This window comes from Rhinolophus ferrumequinum, chromosome 8, assembly GCF_004115265.2.
Source record: "Rhinolophus ferrumequinum isolate MPI-CBG mRhiFer1 chromosome 8, mRhiFer1_v1.p, whole genome shotgun sequence".
NCBI lineage: Eukaryota > Metazoa > Chordata > Mammalia > Chiroptera > Rhinolophidae > Rhinolophus > Rhinolophus ferrumequinum.
In genome coordinates, this window is record NC_046291.1 from 43,008,307 (window position 1) to 43,016,772 (window position 8,466).

At 32.3% G+C, this 8,466-nt stretch overlaps 1 pseudogene; it reads left to right on the plus strand.

The window, feature by feature from the left end:
* The first annotated feature begins 1,342 nt into the window (after positions 1-1,342).
* Positions 1,343-1,749, plus strand: LOC117026369 (28S ribosomal protein S17, mitochondrial-like; annotated as a pseudogene).
* The last annotated feature ends 6,717 nt before the right edge of the window (positions 1,750-8,466 follow it).

The following is an 8,466-nucleotide window of genomic DNA, read 5'->3' on the forward strand; positions in this document are numbered from 1 at the left end:
GGTTAATTTCATGTTAGCATGAGAAAGTATTTAGCTAATTATTCCCTTAGTGGCCCTAAGGAGTATCTCCAAAAAAATTAGTCTCTCATTACTCAAGGATTTTTGCCAATGACTCATTTCCAACTCCCTGCCAGACAGAGGGCCCATTTTCACAATAGTAGGAGCTCATAGGATTACCTCCATGAGAGCAAATACTCTACCTCGTTAGCCTCATTCACTATTGTAATCCTAGTCTCTAGAACGGTACCTGGCACAGAGGAAATTCTTAGTATTCATGAGTGAATGAATGAATTTCATCTACTCGTAGATCTCTTAGTACTGCAATTATTTCTAAATTATGGTGAGGGTCTTGTAAAGCAATTAGCCTCATTATCTGCCTGTATCGCAGTGAGATTCTTTTTTTTTTTTTTCAACAAGGGCTGAGTTTCTACCATCCTTTTGAAGAATGTTGAAGGAGTAATGATGATAGAGTAATGATAAAGGAAAATGATAAAAGCATAGCGACCTGTAATTTTAATGATTAGTTGTGCTTATAAATTCATGGAAAATATGCCTTCTTGAACAATTTTAATTCCTCCAACAAAATGAGACACATTATTTTATAGACACACTGTAAATTGGGCTAAAGAAAATAAGCACACATGATTCATAAATGACTACTGTTACAAAAGTAAATACTTTAGATAGTTGAAATATTTACACTCTGGATATTGAAAAGGATTTTCCATAGGCTTTTTCTTAATTATCCTGTATTCTAATTTATACAGCTTTGATTAACGAGACTTCTGCACATCAAACTATTATTTAGAAGCAATACTGGGTGATGCCAAGTTGGAATACGTATGAGGAATTGTTATCAAACTGTCCTTTACCTGTAAGTATATTATACCATCAGTCCAATCCTCCTCACCTCCCACAAAACCAGCAGGAAGCTTATCAAAATACCACTTCCAAACACACTCAAAACTGTTCAAAGAATTCTCACCAATTTTCTTCATATCTTAACAACTGTATGAAGTTAGACTACCCAGGTAAATATGCCCACTTAACCTGTTTCTTAAACATGCTCAAGTAGGAGATTAAACAGGTTTAACACAAATTCAGACCGTTCCAGGCAAAGACAGAAAATAGGACAAATACGTTTTGGGTTTTTTGGTTGTTGTTGGTTTTTGTTTTGTTTTTTTTTGTTTTTTTTTTTTTTTTTTTTTTTTTTTTTTTTTTTTTTTTTTGGCTAAGAATTTAAAAGCATTAAGAAGTGGACTTAATACCTATTTCTGTCAAATATATCAAGACATTCTTGAATCCGCGAGTCGTGCGCCGGGACAGTGGAGCCAGAGGTGACTAAAGCCACCTGAAATGTCAGTAGCTCGTTCATCTGTCCATGCCAAATGGATCGTGGGGAAGGTGATTGGGACAGCAATGCAAAAAACTGCTAAAGTGAAAGTTACCAGGCTTGTTCTGGATCCTTACTTACTAAAGTATTTTAATAAATGAAAAACCTCCTTTGCTCATGATGCTCTTCAAAAGTGCACAGTTGGGGATATCGTACTTCTTAAAGCATTACCTGTTCCACAAACGAAGCATGTGAAACATGAGCTGGCTGAGATCATTTGCAAAGTTGGACAAATCGTAGATCCAGTGACGGGAAAACCCTGTGCAGGAACTACCTACCTGGAGAGTCCAGTTAATTTGGAAACCACCCACCTAACCAAAAATCTGGAAGAACTTGGTATCTCTTCAGAACAATGAAGGAGGACTAGACAAAGGAGCCAAAGGGAAATATTTATAAGTTTGCTTTATGGAAAAATATATTTTTCTTAGTTTCATCACAAACTGACCAATTTCTCTTCTGGTATTTATGAAATAGCAAAAAGTAAATGAATAAAGGGTTTGTTATAATTTTCCATGACAGTTTATGTTTCAGATTTCCTTTTTAGGGAACATACTTTCCTGTTACCCTAAGTGCCTAACAATCTGCTGCATTATTTTTTAAGCTCACTGTTTTAGATGTGTTTTATTTTCATTCATAGGAATCTTGAATTTATCTTAGAATCTTTATTTTGAGAGAAGAAACTCTTTTGATATCATAATCAGATAAATCACATTAAGTGAATATTTTTGATGGTATTCAAAATTAAACTTTTTCTCTGATTTACCAGTTCCAAACGGAAATAATCAACATGCTTGGGGTCAGACAATATATCAGATTAAAGTCTGTATTAATAAGAATGTTGACATGTAGAAAATAAAACTTAAAAATTCTTTGTTATTTTTTTAATCCTGTATCTTAGGTTGCATTAAATAGGAATGAGTTCTTAAAATCTGATACCTTGATGAAGTCATAGAACTTATCACGTGTGCATTTGAATTAGAGAGTTTCAGAGTTTTGTTGCTGTCTATTAATAAACTGTGATAACTTGAAAAAAAAAGATATTCTCCATACTGAGAAGTACAGCATATTGACTATCACTGTAATGGTACTTTCGATTTCTCATTAGTTTTCTGTCCCATATGAATAACAGTGGGACAGCAGCACTAAACAGGCATTTGTGTATTAGAGCTTGAAATACTGAGGTGGAGAAAATTACATACAATTCCTGGATGCCCTCTTTGATGATTCTGATTCATTAGGTATAGAAAGAAGTCCCAGAGTATGTATTTTTAAACATTCCTAGATAATTTGTTGTAAGCCAGACTTTAGGACCTCTGTTTTAGAATCTTTACATTCATATAAGATTGTCTTGTGAAAGTTGTGGTCCCTTGACTTTTTGGGTTTTTTACTACTCAATAATATACAAACAAAAATGAAGACTTTGAGGTGAGTAAAGAGAGATAAACTTTGTATACTATGTGATAACTTCTATATTGATTCCTGAACTTGTCACAGAAGTTATTTTCCTGTCAACTTAAAGAAAAATTGGTTTTCTACATTCCAAGTGATTAGAGTCTAAAAATGTCTAAGGCTTAAAAAAAAAGTTATTAAAAAGAGTGATATTTCTGTCATGGATAATCCTCTCTCTGCGTAGTAATGGACACTGGTCAGTAGATAAGAACTACAAGGATATAATTGGTTGTCTATCTATTCATGGCTGTTTTAAAACATTTTTGACACTGCAACTCTGGATTTCTTGTGTACTTTTTCTCATAAATGTCACATTATTTGTCAAGAAAATTAATGTACTAAAAAAATTCAAAACGGTTATATTTTAAAACTACTATTGGCCATCTGTATGTCCTCTTTGCAGAAATGTCTATTCAGTTCCTCTACTCATTTTTTAATTGGATTGTTTGTTTTTTTGTTGAGTTGCATGAGTTCCTTATATATTTTGGATAGCCCAATAAACGTTAATTTTTAAAAAACTACTAAAAAGAGTAATATTAATGAAATCTAGAAAATTTTAAGGCACTGTTATTGTTCATTTTACATTAATTGTATTCTTAGATGGATTTGAGCGGGAGGATAGAATGTTGGAGAAAAGGAATCAGATAATTTATATAAAAACCCGTATAGGAAAAATATATTTTTTTCTCTAGTATCTCAACATTTTGTTTTTAAACTAGAAAATACCTACATAATAACCACCATATGTTAAGCAACCAAAGTACTGTATTTTCTTTTATCATTGGTCATTTCTTTATCCAATATTCATTCAATAAGACTTATTATCTACCACATGCTAATATTGGTTTTGAATATGAATAAGATACAATGGCCATCATCAAGAGGCTCAAATTGAATTAATAAACATAGCAGTCATATGTAAGTTTTGACCACAACTCCAGTATTTAAATTCTACAATAGAAGCCTATATGTATGTTCTGATCAAGAGGAGGTGATAATTATTACTGTAAGCAAAGATGGGGAATATGAAATGAATCACAGAGGAGAAGTTACATGAGTTGGCACCTGAAATGAACAACACAGTTTGCTATCAAAAGCACAGGTTCAAATACCAGGTCATTACATTACCTGGTTGTTGTATATCCATGGGCAAGGTATCTATCCACATTGTAAAATGGGAATGCAAAAGTGCTTTCCTCATAGGATTATTTTGAAGACTGGAGGAGACAATACATGGAAGTTGTTTACCACAATGTCCAAAAATTGAAAGAATTCAATAAATCTTGGTTTATAACAGAAGTAGGAATTTTTCAAAAGACCAAATTAAGACAAAAGAATCCATACAGTGGAAATGATAAACAGGAAATAAAAGTACTTAGTTTATTCAATCACATAGTTTGGCAGACAGTGTAATTTGAGGACAATGATTTTGAATGCCATATTAGGATCAAATGGTTAAGAATATTACAATAAGCTAGCCTAGAGTTAGACTTCAGTGGGAACAAACCTGAATTATTAGACCTGTGCTTTAAATACAACAGAGTGTTAATTTTACTAAAGAGATCACAATCTGTAAGGATGCTCTTATAAGTACCCAACAGTGGAAGGGGGATATGGAAGAGGTAAAAATTAGAGATTTTGACGACCAATTGAATATAAGGAATGAGATAGAATGAGGATTGCTCTAAGTGTGTGTTTTAGGCAACTATGTAGAATCATTTAAGTGCAATTGGTAGATAGAAATAAAAGAAATTTCATGGTAAAACAGAAAGACTGAGAGAGAAATATAACTCAGATGAAACATCCGATCTAATGATAAAGAATGGGAAAGATAAATAGTAATTAAAATTGTGGGAGTGAATTATACAGGAAGAGAGAATAAAATGAAGCAGGCATAATGTTAGTTGCAACCTCCCTGGGAGCTTCCAGGTGAAATCTGAAATAGGTCCATATGAGAAGGGCAGGGACAGACCTAAGAAAAGGGCTGACCATTCCAGATTGGTATGTGGTAGGTTTAATAAGCAAGAGAACTTACAAGACTTGTCTTGAGTGGCTGCAAGACGAGTAGTTTCCCATACCCGCCTGCCAGAATCTTAAAGTTTATATAGAGGCCCTAACTTGGTCCAGTCACATACAGTGGGAGTCCTTACCTAGATTTAGTTACACACACAGGGCTTCCTAACATATCCAGTCCAGGTAGCCTCATTTCCACATTGCTATATCAAGGACGTGTCCTTGGGCAACTTCTAGTCCAGGGAAAGCAAGCAGAAGATATATTCCAAGCACAGAGGAGGGAACGGGGAGCTTCCAATTGCCTGAGTCCAGTTCCTGGATCAAACCCATTGTCAAGTCTTCTTAATGACCTTCCCCAACACTTAGGATGGAAGGTATAACTCAAAGAAACTGCAACATTAATAAGTAGTAAAAATAGAAAGAAAAAAAGAGATTGGAGGAGAGCAACGCAGATGTCATATCTGACAGAGGAGATGAGGGATTTGAGAATCCAGTACTGTTTGAAACCTGTAGAACAGTCAAATAATACTACATTTGAAAAGAGGCTACTGAATATGGCAACTGGGTAGCTATTAGCAGTATATTTAGCACTGATAGCAGGGAACAGAAAACAGATGTAATAGATCAAGGATGAAGAAGATGGAAGGACTTGAGAGAGGGCCTCCCTAAGTTTGAATCTTGAGTTTAGTCTTTACTATCTGTATTACCTTGGGATATTGACTAACCTCTCCAAATCTCAATTTTAAGCTTAAAAGAATTCTTTATTGAAAGAGGTTTTTGGGATTGAATAGACAATGCAGCAGAGTGCCTAGAATATAATACATGCTTAATAAATGTTAATTATTTACTACTGTTATTTACTATTATTATTCTCTTTTTAATAAAATTTGCCCAAGTCAGTGCTATAGTAGGACCAAAGTGTCTTTGTTATTATTAAGGAGGAAAAATAATTGTAAGTCCCAGGCCACAAAGAAAAAGACTCTATGCTTTTAATGAGAAAGAAAAACAGTCTCTGACATTCAGACTCTGACCTAACATCACAGCTAGTCCTTGGTGTTCCTCTATTGAACAGAAAAAATTTTACACAATATCAACATCAGGTAAGGTCACTGTGACCTTGATAGATCCAGACGAAAACAAGACCATTTCATTAACATACGTGGACACAGACAAACCATGAATATTGTGATCCAAAGCAACTTCTTAATTCCTGCTAATAAATCTGGTCTTCTATGATGACATATATTTAACAGACATACAAAGGAAAGCTCCATATTTTAATACATAAATGCAATAAAGGTTATGAGGTAATATTGATGATTACTATACATGCAAACTATATACTTGGAAAGAATATTGAAAGCTATAAAATGCTATTGCTATTTTTGTTTTTTATTGTTTAAAAAAAGAAAGATTACTGTTAAAACTAAAATTATAAAATACCTATTACTTATATGTAAAACCCCATTTCCCATATTGTCCAAATATTGTCTTATAAGAAAAAATTTGTTCAGCTTGGTGAAAATAAATGAAACATTAATTATCATGTCCCCGATGCCTGAAAAAATTTAGCTACTATACCAATATGCCTTTTGGGAAAATCACCCCAGAAATTCAATGATTAACATAAAGGCTGCACATAGGCCATTTTTACCCTGTTTCACTGAAAATAAGACCTAGCTGGACAATCAGCTCTAATGCATCTTTTGGGGCAAATATTAACATAAGACCTGGTATATTATATTATATTATATTATATTATATTATATTATATTATATTATATTATATTATATTATATTACGTTATATTATATTATACTATATTATATAAGACCCGGTCTTATATTACAGTAAAATAAGACCGGGTCTTATATTAATTTTTGCTCCAAAAGATGCATTAGAGCTGATTGTCTGGCTAGGTCTTATTTTCAAGGAAACAAGGTATCTGAACTATAGATTACATTATTAATTCCACATAGATTCTTTATCCTAAAATCAACCTACCAATTTGTTCTCGTCTCTAACCAAGTATTCAAAATTAATCAACTCTGAATCATCATGTTTAGTGACATAATAGTAATGTGTCTGCCATAACCAATCAGGTGAAACATCATTGCAAGCCAAATGTTTCAAAGACAGGACTTCAAAAATTAATGAGCAAAGGGAGTAAAACTTGGATACTTTCAATCTTTCTTTTCCTTGAAGAATCTAAAGAGGACAGATATGAAAACTCAGTTTTCTTCAAAGGCAGTTATTCAAATTTCAAGTGGACTGTTTTGCATTCCTAATTTTAGATAAGTATCATGTCGTCATATATCAATGTCTTTAAAAGTAAAATATATTCCTTCTATAATCAATTTTTATATGAGCTCCCTCTAACCCACTATGTACTATTTTTTCATATTCAATACACTTTTCATCCTATCAACTTCTCCAAATTTGTTATCCATCAAAGACTTCATATCACTAGAAGCACATGAAAAAGAACTAACATAGCCACCAAAAATATTTTTAATTGTTTTAACATGTTATATTCTTTTCTACCCTTTTATTATGAACTTAAATGTATATTTATATTTAAAGTTCATTTTTTTTGTAGGCAGCATATAGTTATGCAGTACTTGTTTATCCAATCTGACAAGCTCTGCCTTTTGATTTTTATATTTAGACCACTTACATTTAGCTTGATTATTGATATGGTTAGGTGTACACATAAAATCTCACTATATGTTTTCTATTTGTCACATCAGGGTTTTCTTTTTTGTTCTATTCTTTTTTTTTTTTTTTTGGTTTGTCTTGGATTGGTTTTGTTGTTGTTGTTCCTTTTATTTCTCTCCACTGTTGGCTTACTAATTAAAATTCTGTGTGTGTGTGTGTGTATGTGTGTGTGTGTGTATGTTTACTGGTTACTTTATAGTCAATATTATACATCTTAAATGCATCACAATTTGCCTTCAAATGATATTACACCTCTTTATGTATAAGAATATTAAAATAGTTTATACTCTATTCTGTTTTTCCATTATGTAATTTATCCACTTTTACTTTGTATCGTATTATCATATATTTAATTTTACACATATTATAAGCCCCAAATCCATAATTATTATTTTGTTTAAACTGCCAATTATCTTCTAATGAGATTTAAATGAAAAGAATAAAATTGTATACCCATCCATATAATTACCATTTATGCTACTCTTCATTCTTTGTATAGATCCGTACTTCGATGTGGCATCATTTCCCTTACTCCTGAAGAACTCAATTAAATATTTATTTTAATGTGGATATTCTGGTGACACTTTTTTTTTTCCAGTTTTTATATGTCAAAAAAAAAGTGTTTTACTTTCTTTTATAAAAGACGTTTGTGCTTGGTATAAAATTCTACATAGATAGCATATCTCAGTACTTAAAAAATGTTGATCCTTAGTCTTCCACTTGTCTAAATTCAGTTTGATCTTTCCTTATGTCTTATTTATCTCAACATATCTTTTAAAACTCTTGTAATGATTCATAATAATTGTTTCAATGTCATTGCCTGATAATTCTCAAATAGCAAGCATTTGTAGGTATGTTTTTACTGACTGCCCTTTCTCTCGATTATGAAGCAC